Here is an 18,812-nt window from a genome sequence, read left to right on the forward strand (position 1 = left end):
CCCGGCAGGAGCCTGATGTGGAACTTGATCCCGGGACCCCTGGATTAGGACCTGAGCCAAAGGTAGACACTAAAGGACTGAGCCTCCCAGGTGCCCCTGATGAGCAGCTTTTGTTTCTGGAATTAAATATCCATTTCAGTGGGGAACAATCATAAGGAAATCTTTGTAGAGGACGCCTGGGTGGTGTAGTAGGTTAAGCATCTTCATTTTGGCTCCGGTCATGATCTCAGGGTCATGAGATTGAGCCCCATGTCAGCTCCATACTCACCACAGAGTCTTCTGAGGACTCTCTGTCCTTCTCCCTTGCCCCTCCCCCTGCTTTCACTATCTTTCTCTCTCAAACAAATAAAATCTTAAAAAAAAAAAAAAAAGAGAAAAACTTAGTGGTATAAGTGGCAGATTAAATGTGTATTATTCTCAATAAAGGATTCTACTTTCCTTGTTCTAGTATTGTTGATATTAACATTTTTATAAAGATTTTATTTATTTGACAGAGAGAGAGAGCACAATCAGAGGGAGTGGCAGAGGGATAAGAAGAGGGAGATTCCCTGCTCAGCAGGGCTGGATTCCAGGACCCTGGGATCATGACTTGAGCCAAAGGCAGATGGTTAAAGCACTGAGCCACCCAGGTGCCCCTATATTAAAATGCGTTACCCAGAGCCACTCAGTTTTATCATGGTCAAGTAGTTTTGATTTTATTTCCTTACACTCGCCTTCTTCCTTACACTGCCACAAGTTAGAGGTCAGAAACTGAGTCTTCTAGAAGGAACTAAAAGCTTCAACCAAGAACCATCACAGACACTCGCCAGACTATACTAAATGACCAAGTCAGGATCTTTCAGACCTTCTTAGTCCGGAATCAGGGACTTCATGAAAGTAGTCAGCTCAACCCCTAGACCTTTCAATCAAGAACAATACCCACAGGGACGCCTTGGTGGCTCAACTGCTGAGCCAAGGAGGTGTCCCTTGTTAATGATTTAAATCTCTCTTTAAAAGGTAAAATTTGGGTGCCTGGGTGGCTCAGTCAGTTAAGTGCCTGACTGTGGCTTAGGTCAGGATCCCAGGGTCCTAGAATCGAGTCCTGCTTAGGGCTCCCCGCTCAGAAGGGAGTCTGCTTCTCCCTCTGCCCCCTCCCCACTCATTCTCTCTCTTTCACAAAAATAAATAAAATATTAAAAAAATAAAAGATAAATCTTTTGATGATTGTTAATTCTCTTAACAGTGAAATTTAAATGTTTAAATTTTCTGGCCATCTTCATCTAGGACTAACTGTTTATATAAAGACAGCTTATTGGGACGCCTGGGTGGCTCAGTGGTTGAGTGCCTTTGGCTCAGGTTGTGATCCTGGGTCCTGGGATCGAGTCCCACATCGGGCTCCCTGCATGGAGCCTGCTTCTCCCTCTGCCTAGGTCTCTGCCTTTCTCTATGTGTCTCATGAATAAATAAATGAAATCTTGAAAAAAAAAATAAAGATGTCACATTTGTTAGATGTAGTAGCTACCTCAGGCATTTTAACTTGTTATTGAATTTGTCATTTGTCTCCAGGAATAGTGGGGTGATCTGGTCTATTAAGGTATTCTGTTAAAGATGCCACCAGCTGTGATTGTGATAACACTCATTCTTGGGAATGAATTTGTTTCGATTAATTCACAATGAACAACTTTAATGTGAAAACAAAGTATATCATACAGACTGATTACATTGAGGAAATGGAACTAGTTAGTTATAACAGTTCAAAAAATTCTTATGGGACGCCTGGGTGGCTCAGCGGTTTAGTGCCTCCCTTCAGCCCAGGGAGGGACCCTGGAGTCCCAGGATTGAGTCCCACATCATGCTCCCTGCATGGAGCCTGCTTCTTGCTCTGCCTGTGTCTCTGCCTCTATGTCTCTCATGAATAAATAAATCTTTAAAAAAAAATTCTTAGGTTATACGGCTTGAGCTAAGATATCGCATGTAAATTTGACATAAATATCTCAGCTATAAAGAATGATAGGTTTTTTGTAAAGCCATTTAATATAAAATCTTGATTATATGACATGACAGGAAATAACCAATAGCACTTTTACACTCAGCTAATTGATCAAAGAAAATGACTTTGTTCTGGCAGGACTAACTACAATTCTTTCAGTTGTCACTTTAGACTTATTTAGCTATAATGGTTCCCAGACATCTGAGAAATAGATAACAAATTTAACAAAATTACAGATTGTGTCTTAAGTGTTCATGCCAGACAAATATTGCTACACAATGGGGAACTTGAAAGGAGTGAGAAGCTTGCTACCTAGGAATTACTTTTTTTTTAAGATTTGTATTTATTGGGATCCCTGGGTGGCACAGCAGTTTAGCGCCTGCTTTCAGCCCAGGGCGCGATCCTGGAGACCCGGGATCGAGTCCCATGTCGGGCTCCCTGCATGGAGCCTGCTTCTCCCTCTGCCTATGTCTCTCTCTTCCTCTCTCTCTCTCTCTGTGACTATCATAAATAAATAAAAAATTAAAAAAAAAAAACCAGAAAGGTAAAAATTCATAAAAAAAAAAAAAAAAAAGAAAAAGCCTTGATTCATTTGCCACCATGGCATTAGGTTATAGAATTAGACTGAGTTACTTGTTGGCCTAAAAAGGTGCTGTCTGTCCATTAGCAAATAACTCTTCTTGTTTATTTGGAGAAATGCTTCTGCTTAAGAAGAAAGATCTTGGGCAGCCCGGGGGGCTCAGCGGTTTAGCACCTGCCTTCAGCCCAGGGTGTGATCCTGGAGACCCGGAATCGAGTCCCACGTCGGGCTCCCTGCATGGAGCCTGCTTCTCCCTCTGCCTGTGTCTCTGCTTCTCTCTCTGTGTCTCATGAATAAATAAACAAAATCTTAAAAAAAAAAAATAGAAACATCTTTCCACAAAATTAAAAATAAGCTACTTGGCTTTTAAAAATACCCTTTGGAATCAGTTCTCATGGCTAGCTCTTGAGAAGACACGAATTATGGTTTAGAAGTGCTTTTTAAACTCTTCTCAAGGTTCTAATTGTTATTTTTACATCAGAGTCACAGGATGCTTGAACTCTAGAGTCCTAGAAACTACTGTGCATCTCCTATTTTGAAAATTGATTAATCAAATGACAGGGGGCAGGAAGAGCCGCTGCCCTGGGCTTGTGAAGGGTGGCTGATTATACACCTGGGAGTTGGGGGAGGTAAGGAAAAGGGAGATTTCAAAAGGATTTTCATTATGCTAAAGAGGACTTAAAAGATACTGGACGCCTTGCCATTGTCAAGTTAAAGGTTGTTTTTCCCACTAGCAAGGCATTTTTTTTTTTAAATTTTTTTTTTTAATTTTTATTTATGATAGTCACAGAGAGAGAGAGAGAGGCAGAGACACAGGCAGAGGGAGAAGCAGGCTCCATGCATCGGGAGCCCGACGTGGGATTCGATCCCGGGTCTCCAGGATCGCGCCCTGGGCCAAAGGCAGGCGCCAAACCGCTGCGCCACCCAGGGATCCCTAGCAAGGCATTAATATTAAGACAGTTGGGAACTTCCTGAGGAATGTCACACATATCCCATGGGGGCGGCAGGGGGGGTGGGGGTGGGGGGTGTTTGTCTTTGTGGGGTGTCAGCTTGTGCTTTATCCTTGGCTAGTCCTCTGTTCTCCATTTTCATTAAGACAGCTTGGGAGCCTCCTGGAGGAATATTATACTTTGCTTGTATCTTGAAGTATTTGTCAACATGCTGCAGGTTATCAGGAAATTTAATTTTATTTACATTCCCCTCTGTCATTGTTTCAGGGTCCCTGGGAGTGCCTGAGGAATGTCACACAAATCCCACCTTGGGGGGGTGGTGCTGTATGGCGTTAGCTCCTGCCTCGTCCTCAGCTTGCCTTCTCTTCCCTCCATCATTGCCTTGGCTGGGTGGGCCATAGACTCCCAGTTTGGAAAGTTTGGAGGTACCTAAAAAGTTAAACCCAGAATTATGAAGTTGATGTAGGAAAGACGTTAGGGTTCATAGCCAATGGCCAAGAAAGAATTCTTGAGACATCTCTGGTGCAGAACAGTGATTCTATTAAAGCACAGGGACAGGACCCTTGGGCAGAAAGAGTTGCACTGGAGTCTCAAGAGTAGCCCATTACGTACTTTCAGGCTGGGAGGGGCTTAGGGATAGCACAAGGCTCCAAAGCATTTTGGAAACAAGGTTTCCAGAACCTTGAGGGGGTCAGCTATTGCTAGGAAAAGGAAATTTATTACTGTTTAGTACAAACTCAGTCTTGAGACCCTTCGGATGTATATCAGCGTGTCATATGTTTGGGGGATGATTGCCAACGCGTATCTTTGGTGGGTAGAGATAAAGGAAGTTTCCAAAAGAACTTTTATATGTTAGAGTAGACTTAGAGGATCCTGGGGGTCGGGCTAAGATTGCCTTCTGCCCTTAGCAAAGTATTAACAGAAGCAGCTGAGTCCCTAGAGGAATGTCACTGCTTGTTTCAAGGACTTCAATGGCTTGGGCAGTAAGGAAATCTACGTTTCTCTTCTGCCTTGGTTTCCTACATCACTTACTACTTACAGCCCATTGAGAAAAATCCCAGGCAGGCAGAGTACACCATCCTCAAGGCATTCACAACTGCCTTCAAGTATTTGTCAGCGGGATGCAAGTTGTAAGGAAATTTAATCTTATTTACATTTCTTTTGCCTTTATTCTCCTCACTAGGGAAGTAGCCAGTCACAAAATACCAGGTATTGTACGATTCAGTTCACATGAAATGTCCAGAAAAGGCGAATCTATGAGGCTTTACATTTGCCCCCGACCCCACCCCAAGTCCCAGGCAACCACTAATTTCTCTCTACGTTTGTCCATTCTTCTGTTGATGGACAGTTGTTTCCACCTGTGGCAATTGTGAATAATGCTATGACCATTCGTGTACACAATTTTGTTCAAACATACATTTTCAGTTCTCTGGGGGTATATACCTAGAAGTCGAATTGCTGGGTCATATGGATATTCTGACTTCGAAGAACTGTCCAATTGTTTTCCACAGTGGCTGTACCATTTTACATTCCCACCAGCAGTGTATGAGGGGGTTCTGATTTCTCCACATCCTCACCTACACTTCTTTTTAGTTGTTGTTTAATTATAGCCATCCTACTGGGTATGAAGTGGTATCTCATTGTGGTGGTTGATGTGGGAAACAAAAGCAGAAAGTAATGTAGATAAAATTAAATGTCCTTAAAATCTGCAGCCCACTGATAAATACTTGAGTCAGTGGACCATAATGTTCCTCCAGGGAGCTCCCAACTGTCTTAATGTTAATGCCTTGCTAGAGGGAAAAACAACCTTAAGTTTGACAATAACAAGGCCTCCAATATCCTGTGAGTCTTCTTTAACATATAAAAATCTTTTTGGAACTTCCTTTATTTCCCCCAACTGGAAAGTGTATATCAGTTACTCCTCACAATCTCCAGGGAGCAGCGCCTTCTGCCCACAGGTCCTCTCCCCATGCTTTAATAAAACCACCATTTTGCACCAAAGATGTCTCAAGAATTCTTTCTTGGCTGTCACTCCAGACCCCACCAACCTCACCAACATTCCAAAAAGAATTTGTCTAAACCAGAACATGTGACAGTAAAAAGGCAGGAGAGTATTAATCGTTATGAAGGGGTAACAGGCATGACTGGGACTATTCAAGGCAAATTGGGACATATATATGTTCCTCCTACATATAAGTAATGGAGACTGGTCTCAATATTGGATCCACCATTAACTTGTTAAGCTCTCACCTATAAAATGGGGGTGGTGGCTGGGGCACCCAGTTAGCTCAGTTAGTAGAGGACACGACTCTTGATCTCAGGATTGTGAGTTCAAGCACCACATTGGGCATAGAGCCTATTTTAAAAACCTTTATTAAAAAAAAAAAAAAAAAACTTAGAAAAAACAAATTAACTAACTAAGCAAGGGTGGTGGTAGTCTTAAAGTAGATAATTTCTAAGGTTCCTTTCAGCTTTACCATTCTAGATCTCCATGACATACCCTGTCAAGAACTGCAGATTAGTGCTTTGCTCTTCTCAACCTAAGAGTTCATTCTCTGATAGTTGATGTCCTTGTTAGAGACTGTTAGTGTGGCCCACAGCACAGTAAGGCTTGTTGTCTTGGTAAAACAAATCCCCCCTTCCATATGTTGGGAGAGGCAGGTAGGTGCTGCTCACTGGCTTAATCTACAATGGCTCCCAGAAATTTGACTCTAGTGGTCAGTAGGGTCCACTTAGTTCAGATAACTATCTATAACCAGCAGTACTTGGTGGAGTTCTAGGACTTGGGAACTTAGGAAGGCTTCAAGAGCATTTGGTGAATAGTAAATTCTGCTGCTGAATGATTATCTTCAGCTGCCTCTGTTACTGTGTCTCACTTCTCACTCTCATAGTCAAACTTCTTGAAATTGTCCGCACTTAACTGTTTCCACTTGCTCATCTCCAACTCTCTCCTTGCCCACTGACATTTGACTTCTGGCTCCTTCATTCCCCTATAAAGCCCCTGTCAAAATCGTGAGGGACCTCCTAGTTACTAAATCAAATGGACATTCTAGGTCTTCTCTGATTCTTTTTCTCTTAAAAGTATCTCTTTGGCATTACTCACCACTGAGTTTTCTTCTGTATTCCTGGTCGTGGTTTCTCAATTTCCTTTGAATCATTCTCTTCCTATGAGTATCCCTTAAATGTTGGCCCTTGGAGTTCTGTCCTTGGCCTTTAACTATTCCCATGCTGTATGGCATCCCTGGACTGTATCATCCATTATTGGGACTTTAAGTACTGCCTTGGTTATGGATGACTTCCAAATCTCATCTCTCTCTCCTGAGCTCCAGATTCACGTTTCCAATTTCCCACCAGATACCCCACAGCAGGTATGTTCCTAACAAGTGAGCAGCCAGGGCAAGAGTATTCACACTCCTCTCAAACAGCCACTTTTTTGGCTGCTCCTTGGGCTTAGGGGTATTGCACAATGGTAGTGAGGTCCACCATCAGGATGACCTGTACGAGAGGTGTATCTGTGGGCCTGAAGTGGACTCAGGCCATTTGGGAGGGGATTTGGGAATCCCAGAAATGTGCAATATAGCAGGTCTGAAAGTTGGGGAGTGAGCTCTGGGTAGTCACGTCCCTTTAGTCACAAAGAAAGGCTTTGTTTAGGGATCCGTGGGTGGCGCAGCAGTTTGGTGCCTGCCTTTGGCCCAGGGCGCAATCCTGGAGACCTGGGATTGAATCCCATATCGGGCTCCCAGTGCATGGAGCCTGCTTCTCCCTCTGCCTGTGTCTCTCTCTATCATAAATAAATAAAAATTAAAAAAAAAAAATAAGAATTAGAAAGGCTTTGTTTAAAGAGTTCCGGGGGGGGGGGGGGAAGAGTTCCAGGGAGGGGCACTTGGGTGGCTCAGTGGTTGAGTGTCTGCCTTGGGCTCAGGTGGTAATCCCGGGGTGCTGGGATTGAGTCCCTCATCAGGCTCCCCATGGGGAGCCTGCTTCTCCCCCTGCCTATGTGTCTTTCTCTGTGTCTTACATGAATAAATAAAATCTTAAAAAAATAAAATAGTTCCAGGGTGAGGGCCATCTAAAGCATGAGGTCTAGGGTAAGGCCCCCAATTTCCCAAGTGTAAGGAATTTAACTGCTCCCACACTACCTTAAACTCATTCACAGATCTGAATTTATCATCTACCTTTTCCCTCTCTTCTTTTACTGTCTACTCACAACCTCTTCATCCTTTTCTATTCCACATCTAAGCAAACAGCACTGCCAATCTTTTGCTTTAGTCATAAATCTGGCAGTTGATTTATCTCCTAAACATCTTTAGGATTTGTCTGTCCTCACTTCATCAGCCCCACTTGCTAGTGCCTTATTATGGCTTCTCATCATTTGTCATCTGGGCTCACTTCCACCAGTTTTCTTTCAAGTCCATTTCGGAGGAGTAAACCTTGTCAATTTCTGCGTAATTTAGGTTTAGGGTGGTAGTGGGAGGGTGGAGGAGGGAATGGTGGTGCTAGAAGGCTCTTTTATCTAATGCTAAGCAGAGGCTTATGTGGCTCCAGAAGTATAATCTTCTAGCCACCAGCATCAGGAACCCCCGAGGAGCTTGTTAAAATGCAGACTCCCAGATGCTACCCCAGACTTAACTGAATTAGACTCTTTGTGAGTGAGACCTAGAATGTGTATCTTCCAACAACCTTTGCTCCGTGCCACTGGATTGTGGTTTCTGAAAGAACTTAATGAAAGCAACTTTTCTGTGCTCAGGTCAGGAAGAGAAACAATAAATACTCTTCTCAGAGAGAATCTTTGTGGCTCTCAGATAACCAGCAGTAGAGAAAGAAGAATGAAGACATGGTTTAGAGAAAACAACGTTACCCTTTAGAATTCTGAATGTCTCTGCCACACCAGTTAGGCCAAATGAGCAACTCAGTAACGCTTAAAAGCATTAAAAAAAATGGGGCGACTGATCCCTCCATGAAGCCAAAGTTTGATACAAAAACAATACACTGAAAAAAAAACCAAAAACAATACACTGTATTTGATAAGCAGAACAATTCAATAGTGGAATTAGGGCAGTTGATCTCTTTTCCAAAGTTTAATGGCTGACCAAGTGGGGCTTCCGATCTTACTAAAAGCCTCCCAGTTTGAACTCTGGGCAAAGTCTGTTGGGGTGGTCTTAGGGACAGTTCTTTCATTCAACAGACACACATTTTAGCATCTACTCTTGGCAGGAACTGTGCAAGATGGTGGGATTACGGTTAGGTATAACCTTCAATTGACTTCTGGGCTATAGCAGTGCTAGCGGGTGGGTGTGTCCAGATTGGGTGGAGGCTGGTGGCATCAGAGGTAAAAGAATTCACCTGAGGCAGAACAAAGGTGATAGAAGTTTACTGAATTTCCAGTTAGCTGGTCAGGAAAGCAAAGGAGAGACTGTCAGGAGGCAGTGTTGGGCTGTAGTTTAGGAGGTGGTGAGAAGGGATGGGAACATGGAATTTTCGTGTTTGGGTACCTGTGCCCGGTTGCAGGTAGCCCATTCCTCAGCTCAGGTCTATATGGCTATTTTTAGGTGGGTCGACTAATGAGTCTGTTTGCATTCAGTCCCCTGGTCACGGTGGGCACCTCTGCCCGACTCAGGTTTCCAAGTGCTTATGCCTGTTGCCTAAAAGTGGCCTCTACAACTAATTCTCCTGTGAATCTTAAAAAAAAAAAAAAAAAGTCATTTGGCCTGGAGTATAGAATCCTAACCAAAAAAAAAAGGCACAAGAGAATTAATCACCCTTTTAGGAATGCCAATCAGGTTCAGGTGCACATTTCACAGCAGTTTTTTTTTTTTTTTCTTTTTTTAGCTATCTCCGGTTCATCTCAAGCCGCACAGCTGTTCTGAAAGAAACAGAAGGTAGAGTTAGGATTCAACCCTGAGCTTCACACCCTAAGGGCTCCCGGATCCGGAGGGTGTAAAGGATCGACTGTAAAGAACCTTTAAGATAATACAGGCCGGTGACCCTGGAGACCCAGGATGGAGTCCCTCATCGGGCTCCCTGCATGGAGCCTGCTCCTCCCTCTGCCTGTGTCTCTGCCTCTCTCTGTGTGTCCCATGAATGAATGGATGAATGAATAAATGAATAATAAATCTTAAAAAAAAAATACAGGCCGGGGTCCCTCCAGACTTAAAACTGGATCTCTCGCGATATGGGAAGGATGGGGAGTCCCCGCAGAGGGAGATTTTACAGAACTCCTCCCCTTATTTCGCAGAGCCACGTTCGGAACCTCCCTGCTGCCCGCGCAGGGATTCCCAAGCCGGGTCTCGGGCTTTCCGGTGATGACCTTGCAAGCCCTCCAGGTCTCCAATTCCCCAGGACGCCGCTCTCAGAGGCCCCGGGGAACCGCGTCCCCCCGCGCACCGGGAGCGGGGGCGTCCGGCCCACGCTGAGCCCCAACGCGCCGGAGCCCACGCGCGCGGACGGGTAACCGCGAAGGGAACCAGTTTCCTTTAATCCGTCGCGGGGCCGATTCCTTGCGTCCACAGCCGCGACTGCCGGAGTCGACGAGGCCCACGTCGCCAGGCGCCACCTCCTCCGCGAAGTCCTCCAGTCTTCCTCGGCGACAGGCCCCGAGGGCCTGGGGGGAGGGCGGGAACCGGCGGAGAGCCCCGTACCCGCGGGCGGGAGGGCGCGCCCAGGGTCCTGGTTCCCCTCGAGCCTTCCCGGCAGCTCCGCCCCGCGCCGCCGGCCCTCGGGGTTCCAAGGCGTCGCGCCGGAAGTGACCTCACGACGGCGGCGTGGAGACGCGGGGCGCTTCCGGCCGCGGCGGCGGAGGTGGGTGTGGAGGAGCCCGTCGAGCCTCCAGGTGTCGGCGGGTGCGTGGCGGGTCCCGCTGGGCGCGGCGTGCGGAGGCGGCGCGCGGCCGGCGTGGAGGTGGGCGCGAGGGGGCGGCGGGGCGGCGGGCGCTGGCGGGAGGGGGCTTCTGGGGCTGCCGGGCGGCTTTGCTTTTGGGCTTCGCGGTTCCAGGCCTCGTAGAGGTGCCTGGAGGCGCGCGCGCGGGCTGGGGGCCGGGTGCGGGGCGCTGCCTCGGGGGGCGGGGGTTGGGGGGGCAGGTCGAGGGCCGCAGGGCCGTGAGCGCGGGGGCCCTCGGCTTCGCCCGGGCACGGCCGCGGCAGCTCGCCCACTCTTTGCTCCTTGCCCGGTGTCGCCCTGCACAATGGAGCGCGGTGGCTCGGAGCGGCGCGCGCCGGTGCCACGTCCCTGAGCCGAAGCCCCTGCGGGCGGAGGTGTATTGGGGGGTCTCAGGCGCAAGGGCGGCTGAGAACTTGGTGACACCGGCCAGGTTCGCGGCTTCGTGATTCCTTCCAGGTGCAGGCGCTCTTTGTGCGATAACCGAGTGAATTTTATCAGTAGTAACCGGCTCGTCGAATGGCTTGTGCAAGGCGGGGCACAGCGCTTGGCCAGTCGGTTTTCAATGAATCTCTCCCAATTCCAGACCCGGGAGGAGTCCCCGCAGCCCTCTCCTGCGGTTACAGATGAGGAATCAATGGTTTTTGTTCTCTCCCCTCTCCACAGACTAAACCGATCGCGGGTCTGCTGCCGTAAACAGGTCTTAACTTCCATCAGAACAGAATTGTCTCTGAGCAGGTTAGTATTGCACCTGGAAACCTCAGGTGGATTCTAGTCTTTTTTTTTAATTTTTTTAATTTTTTTTATTTTTTAAAAGATTTTATTTATTCATGAAAGACACATACACAGAGGGGCAGAGACACAGGCAGAGGGAGAAGCAGGCTCCCTGCGAGGAGACTGACGTGGGACTCGATCCCAGGACCCCGGGGTCAGCCCTGAGCCAAAGGCAGAGGTTCAACCGCTGAGTGGTTCAACCCAGGCTTGATTGATTGATTGATTGATTTATGAATGGCAGATTAGATGTACTCAATTCAAAATTCCTGTTTGTTTCTCTGTACGGAAGGAAGATGGTTACAAATAATGAATGAACTTTGTGACTACTAAGATTTTTTTTTTTTTTTTTGGATGGGGCTGTGGGACTAGCAAAGTGTGTTTCAAACTTTTTTTGACCCGGGACCAACAGCTGGATACATTATTACATTATGACTTAATGTGCTCCCAGCATGCACAGGGCGCACACACACACCCCTCCCAAAGGTTTACCCTTTCTGTATAGGATGCCGGTTTACATTTTCTATTTCATTAAAACAGAAAAAGTTGATTGTAACTCACCAAATTGACTGCTAATGTGTCTGACCGCTAAAGAACTGTAGTGTAAAAAACAAAGGACTGGAAAATGTTTAAAGTGTTTGTGGGGGGGTATCCCTGGGTGGCTCAGCGGTTTAGTGCCTGCCTTTGGCCCAGGGCCTGATCTTGGGGTTCCGGAATCAAGTTCTGCCTCGGGCTCCCTGCATGGAGCCTGCTTCTCCCTCTGCCTGTGTCTGCCTCTCTCTCACTCTCTATCATGAATAAATAAGTAAAATCTAAAAAAAAAAAAAAAAAAAAAAGTACTTGTGATTCCTGAGGTGCTGTAATTAATGCAAAGTAGAAAATGTGTCATTTTTCTGTTCTTAATAGCCAGAGTAGCAGGGTTGCTAGAGTTATAAATTCTGCCAGAGGAGGACATTCAAACTGATATCTCAAAGGAATAGAAGGATAGTGTATCAGAATTGTAGTAAGGCATCTGTTAAAGTCTTTTATGATGACCTGGTGGGTGAGTTAGGGGCTTTTGCCAGATTGTGGTAAAATTAGATGGAATCATGGTTTTGAGCACCTATGTCTGGAGGGGTTTGATTTATGGGTACAACTTGCAGTTGGGATTCTGCTGAGTTGAGTCTGTATCCCTTTTCTTTATATACAGTATTTACAGCCTATCTGGAAGGTGTGCTTACCAGATTTGTTGCCTTTATGAAGGGAAGAGAGAATCTGGTTAATCTCAAGATTTGCCTAGTGCAGTTTAATGAAATGCAAGGGTCACATATACATGTCAGAAATTTCAGTTGAGTTAAAAAAATGCAATTATATAAGTTAATGAAGGTAGAGATGTGACTTAGAAGGGGTTCAAGTGGAGTCTCAGTCGTCAGAATCAGTGATGTGGTTAAGCTTTGAGAATTGAGAATCCGGCAGCCCGGGTGGCTCAGGGGTTTGGTGCCACCTTCAGCCCAGGGCGTGATCCTGGAGACCCAAGATCGAGTCCCACGTCGGGCTCCCTGCATGGAGCCTGCTTCTCTCTCTGTGTCTCTCATGGATTAAAAAAAAAAAAAAAAAAAAAAATTGAAAATCTAGTACCTGTGGTAGTAGATTGCTTTAGGAGAATGTAGAAGAAAGGAAGGTTGACCCTAACACTGGCTGGCTCCATCCTGGAGTATTAGCTTTATGTCTGGGCACTCTACAGAAGTAAATTAATTTTGGGATAGAATTTAAAAGGAGTTGGATTTGTTAAATTTTCAAAAGTGATTTTTTTTTATTGGCTGTCCAAAGATACAGTGGAGTTGCTTTGGCATGAATGGTTCTTTTTCCCTCGTCACTCAGGTCTCAAAAATTTTTGACATGTAAATATTGACTTTGAAAAATAAATACAAAGTTATCTAAATACACTTTTTTTAAAAAAAATATTTTACTTATTTGAAAGAGTACAAGCAGGAGGAGTTGCAGAAGCAGAGTGAGAAGCAGGCTTCCTACTAAGCAGGAAGCCCGATGTGGGGCTGGATCCCAGGACCATGGGATCATGACCTGAGTTGAAGGCAGACACTTAGCCGGCTGAGCCACCCAGGCGCCCCTAAATCACACGATTTTATTTATTTATTTATTTAAGTTGACTCCATACCCAGTGTGGGGCTGTAACTTACAGCTCCAAGATCAAGAGCCAGGTGCTCCACTGACTGAGCCAGCTAGGTGCCCCCTGATGTTTTTAAAATATATTTTTTAAAAATATAAAAAAAATTTGAGAGAAAGAGAAAGCACAAGTGCGGGGTGGGGAGAGGGAGAAGCAGACTTCCCTGCTGAGTAGGGAGCCTGATGTGGGACTTGATTCCAGGACCCTGAGATCATGATTTGAGCCGAAGGCAGACACTTAACTGGGCTACTGAAGTGCCTCTGGCTTTTTTTTTATATTAAAAAAAACCCTTTAGGGTATGTATAAATGGTGTATTATGTTACTTGAATTTAGGATGTTAAACCAATCTTGTATTTTGGAATGAGGCCCCCCCGCCCCCTTAGTAATGGTGTGTATATTAATCCATGTTGCTGAATTTAGTTTGCTAATACTTTGTTAAGGATTTTCGTGTCTGTTCATGAGGGATACTGAAGTTTTCTTATGATGTTTTTGGCTTTAGTAACAGCGATAATATCCTCATAAAATGAGCTGGAAATGCTGCTTTCTCTGTTTTCTGAGTTTGTATAACATTTTTTCATTTCTCTGTATTTGATAGAATTTACCAGTGAAGTCTTCTGGGTCTATGCTTTTTTTTTGTGGGAATATTTTATTTTTATTTTATTTTTTTAATATTTATTTATTCATGAGAGACACACACAGAGAGAGACAGAGACACAGAGGGAGAAGCAGGCTCCATGCAAGGAGCCTGATGTGGGACTCAATCCTGGATCTTCAGGATCACACTGCAGGTAGCGCTAAACCGCTGCGCCACCAGGGGCTGCCCTGTGGGAATATTTTAAATTACTAATTCAGTTTCTTAATTTAAGATTCATTTATTTGAGAGAGCATGCAGGTATAGGGAGAGGGGCAAAGTGAGAGGGAGGGAGAATCTCAAACAGACTCCTCGCAGGGCACAGAGTCAGAATGGGCCCTGAGCTTGAGATCATGACTTGAGCCGAAATCAAGAGCTAGAAAAGAAGCTTAAACGAAGAGCCACCTAGGTGTCCCACTGTTTTTTTTAAGTTTGTTTATTTATAATCTCTACACCCAGCATAGGGCTTGAGCTGAGGACCTCAAGATCAAGAGAGTCACAGGCTCTATTCACTGAGCCATCCAGGCACCCCTCGAATTCAGTTTTCTTTACTTGGTATTAGGTCTATCCAGATTTTCTATTTTTCAGTCATTTTTTGGTAATTTGTATTATTCTGGGGGATTTGTCTATTTCATACTTTTTTTTTTAAGACTTATCTATCTATTTTAGAGAACAAGAGTGCACGAGTGGGAGGCAGAGGGAGAGAGAATCTCAGGTGAACTTCATGCTGTGCTCTAGGCTGGTTCTCAGGACCCCAGCCAAAATCAAGAATCCGAGGCTCACCTGACTGAGCCACTGAGGCACCCTAAGTGGGGTTGTGTTCGAATAAAACTTGATTCGTAGTGGGCCCTGTTTGGCCCATGGGCTATAGTTTTCAGACGCCTGTCCTAGAGTAATACATATTAGGATTGAAAATCTTTGATTGATAATCCAGTTATGTGGGCTGATCAGGTTTATGAAAGTGTGGAAATTGATTCCCTTGCTTGCATATTTTTGCATAACCCTAAAGATATGTGTTTCAGTTTGAAAATTGGGACTTCATTTCCAAGATAGAATTTGTAGCTTTTGTAGTTGCATTTTTGTAGTTTTGTTTGGGTGAGAATGAAAGTGGCTGTCCCATAATGATTTTCTAGGGTTATGACTCAAGTCCCCTATCTGGTCAATATTTCTTTTTTCTTTTTTTTTTTTTTTTTTTTTTTTTCAGATTTTATTTATGAGAGAGAGAGAGAGAGAGAGAGAGAGAGAGAGAGATACAGGCAGAGGGAGAAGCAGGCTCCGTGCCGGGAGCCTGACCTGGGACTCGATCCCGGGACTCCAGGATCAGGCCCTGGGCTGAAGGCGGTGCTAAACCATTGAACCACTGGGCTGGGCTGCCCATCTATCTGGTCAATATTTTTGCTAAAAGGAGACATTTGAAATAAAATTTACTAATGATAGAAACTATATTGATTATCTCACTTAATCTTCACAGTGGTTCTGTGAGGTGGTGGTATGATTGGTGTTAATTACCATTTTATAGTTGAGACAATTGAGACTCAAATTAGGATAATTTGCCCAGGTCATGGTACTCGGAAATGGTGAAGTCCAGAAGTGAATGTGAGCCTATGATGCCTGACCTCAGAGATCTGTGCCCTTTTCACTATGCTGATTTTTATGGAAGATCTAGAATTAGTACTTGGATTGTACTAGATTTTTTTTTTGGTACTAGATTATTATTTTTTTTAATGATTTCCACCAATCTCAAAATTTTGATTAAGCAGGTTTCTAGGTAAATGTGTGGAAAAATATCTGTTTTTTCAGAAGCCTATAACTAATCACTTACTCCTCTGCAGCTGTTGATTGTCCTTAGTGGACCAGAGTTTTTCCTTGGATCTGAATGATGTCTTTCTGATGTGGCAGATGAAATGGAAGTTGATTAGTCTGTAATTGGCAAGTTCTTTTGTGGTTTATGAATTATTTTGGCAACTGCCTCAGTTGCACTATGGGTGGAAGATCATTTAGGGATACCTGACTTTGTTATCTGAAGACTTCTTATAAGGGAAATACAGAAAAGTCTCATCCTTAACGAGGGAAAAAGTGATAGTTTAGCATTTGAGCAAAATAGTCCATAAATACTCTAGGGCTTCCTGTGTAATATGGCCAGCATAAATGGGTACATTTGTCCCCACAAATACAAAAATGTTTAATTCTTGGGACTCCTGGGTGGCTCAGCGCTTTAGCCCAGGGAATGATCCCGGAGTCCTGGCATCGAGTTCCGCATCGGGCTCCCTGCATGGAACCTGCTTCTCCCTCTCTCTCTGGCTATGTCTCTGCCTCTCTCTCTCTGTCTCTCATGAATAAATAAGTAAAATCTTTTTTAAAAAGGTTTAATTCTTTATTCATAATAGTTCCCCCACCAAAGTGGAAATAACCCAATTGTTTATCAGCAGTAGGATGGGTGAATACTTTGAGGCATATAGAATACTATGTAGCCAGAGAAAGAATGAACTATTGCTGCTTGTAACAACAAGGATGAATCTCACAGGTATAATATTGAGCAAAAGAACTTAAACCTTGGTTCTTTATGGGGAACCTTTATGATTCCATTTACATGAAGTTCAAAAACAGACTAATCTTTTGTGTTAGATGTCAGAATAATGGCTGCTCTTGTGGGGACACAGTGGAATCTTTTCTGATGTTTGAAGTATTCGATGTCTTAAATGGAGGTTATATTGGTGAATTAGTATGCAAAAATTGATTCAGCTGTACACTTAAAATATGTTGACTTACTATATATATTATACCTTGATATAAAAGTAGTACACAAAGAAGAGTAGAAAGCCCTTCCCACACAGACTATCTAAACACTGCTTTTATTTTATTTTTAAAAGATTATATTTATTTATTCACGAGAGACACAGAGAGAGAGAGGCAGAGACAGAGAAGCAGGCTCCATGCAGGGGGCCTGATGTGGGACTTGATCCTGGGACTCCAGGATCACGCCTTGGGTGGAAGGCAGACACTAAACCACTGAGCCACCGAGGCGTCCTGAATAGTTACTTTTTAAAAGGCTTCTATTAATGTAGAAGTGGCAGTCCACATTTTGAAACTATTAAAAATTGGGATGCCTGGCTTAGCGATTGAGAGTCTGCCTTTGAATAAGAGTGTGATCCTGGGGTCTTGGATCGAGTCCCACATCAGGCTCCTGCAGGGGGCCTGTTTCTCTCTCTGCCTGTGTCTCTGCCTGTTCTATCTCTCATGAATAAATAAATAAAATCTTTAAGAAGGAAGGAAAGAAAGAAACTATTAAAAATTCTCATTTATTAACAATATAAACTTGAATGTATGATATCAGTGTCTATTTAAAATTATAGTTGACAGGGATGCCAGGGTGGCTCAGTGGTTAAGCATCTGCCTTCAGTTCAGGGTGTGATCCTGGGGTCTCGGGATCGAGTCCCATGTCGGGCTCCCTGCATGGAGCCTGCTTCTCCCTCTGCCTGTGTCTCTGCCTGTCTCTCTCTCTCTCTCTCTCTCTCTCTGTCTCTCTGTGTGTGTCTCTCATGAATAAATAAATAAAATCTTAAAAAAAAAAAAAAAAGACCAGCTGGGATTTTTATCGATATTTGTGTTTGATCTGTAGATCAATTTGGAGAGAATTGACAATGAGCCCTTTGACTTACAAAGGTGGTGCATCTTTCCATTTATTTAGGTTGTCTTTTAATTTTTCTCAGGGGTCTCATATTGTTTTCATTATAGAAATTCTGCACGTGTTTCTTAGATTTAGTCCTAAGTACCTTATGTTTTTTAATACTATTATAAATAGTATTTTAAAATTTCATTTTCAGTTTTTTGTTGCTATTGTAAAGAATACAGTTTATTTTAATTCAGCATGTATCCTGTGACCTTGCTAAATTAATTCTAATAGGAATTTTTTATTTGGTACATTTCTTAGGGTTTTCTACATACAGTCAATTGTATGGCTATAAATAAAGACCTTTTTGGAGGGGTGCCTGGGTGGCTCAATTAAGTGTCTACCTTTAGCTCAGGTCATGATCCTAGGGTCCTGGGGTTGAGCCCCACCTGGGGCTCCCTGCTCAGTGGATAGCCTTCTTCTCCCTCTCCGTCTGCTTCTCTCCCAGCTTATGTGTGCAGTCTCTTTCTCTTTCAAATAAATAAAATCTTAATTTTTTTTTTTAATGGGGTGCCTTGTTGGCTCAGTCAGTTAAGCGTCTGCCTTTGGCTTGGGTCATGGTCCCAGAGTCCTGGGATTGAGTCCCACACTGGGCTCTCTGCTCAGTGGGAAGCCTGCTTCTCTCTCTCTCCCTTCTATCTGCTGGTCTGTTCATTTGTGCACTCTCTCTGTCAAATAAATAAAACCTTAAAAACAAAAGTCATTTATATAGTTCTTTTCAATATTCTTTCTTTTTTGTTTTTAGATTTTATTTATTTACTCATGAGAGATACTCTAGAGAGAGGCAGAGACATAGGCAAAGGGAGAGGGAGAAGCAGGCTCCCCTTAGGGAGCCCGATGTAGGACTTGATTTCTGAACTCTAGGGTCACACCCTGAGTGGAAAGCAGAGCTCAACCGCTGAGCCATTCAGGTGTCCCTATTTGTGTTTATTTCTTGTTTTATTGCACTGAGTGGGATGTACAGTGTAATGTTGCTTAGAAGTGGTGAAAGTGAACATCCTTGCCTTGTCCTTAGTCTTGAGTAAAGGATTCATTATTTCAGCATTAATATGGTGTTAGCTGTAATTGTTTTGGAGATACCACCACTACCCTTTTTGATATCATGAATGGGTGTTCAGTTTTGTTGGATTATCTTTATGCATTTATCTTAGATTTTATTTTTAAGTAATCTATATCCGATGTGGGGCTTGACCTTAGCCCCAAT

The 18,812-nt window shown here is 44.0% G+C and overlaps 1 protein-coding gene and 1 long non-coding RNA gene across 5 annotated transcripts in view; one reads left to right on the top strand and one right to left on the bottom strand.

Moving 5' to 3' along the window:
* Nucleotides 1-3,717: 3,717 nt before the first annotated feature.
* LOC112908733 (uncharacterized) lies at nucleotides 3,718-10,013 on the bottom strand. 2 transcript variants are annotated; one of them, XR_011999284.1, is made up of 3 exons: nucleotides 9,884-10,013; nucleotides 9,259-9,362; nucleotides 3,718-3,928 (listed from the first exon to the last, which is right to left on the bottom strand). It is a non-coding gene; the product is annotated as an uncharacterized lncRNA (long non-coding RNA). The 2 variants fall into 2 exon arrangements; XR_003232979.2 differs by lacking the exon at nucleotides 3,718-3,928 and adding an exon at nucleotides 9,045-9,177 and having other exon boundaries at nucleotides 9,807-9,940.
* Nucleotides 10,014-10,190: 177 nt separating this feature from the next.
* The window catches only part of EDC3 (enhancer of mRNA decapping 3), a 49,141-nt gene continuing 40,519 nt past the window's right edge, over nucleotides 10,191-18,812 (top strand). Inside the window, exons 1-2 of one of the 3 annotated variants that reach the window (XM_072745978.1) lie at nucleotides 10,191-10,297; nucleotides 11,039-11,110. The gene's annotated coding sequence lies outside the window, so the exon portion shown is untranslated. Of the gene's footprint in view, nucleotides 10,397-11,038; nucleotides 11,111-18,812 lie in introns of all 3 variants that reach the window. The other 2 variants (XM_072745977.1, XM_025984085.2) reach the window with 2 other exon arrangements.

Source organism: Vulpes vulpes, unplaced genomic scaffold (assembly GCF_048418805.1).
Source record: "Vulpes vulpes isolate BD-2025 unplaced genomic scaffold, VulVul3 u000000678, whole genome shotgun sequence".
Lineage (NCBI taxonomy): Eukaryota > Metazoa > Chordata > Mammalia > Carnivora > Canidae > Vulpes > Vulpes vulpes.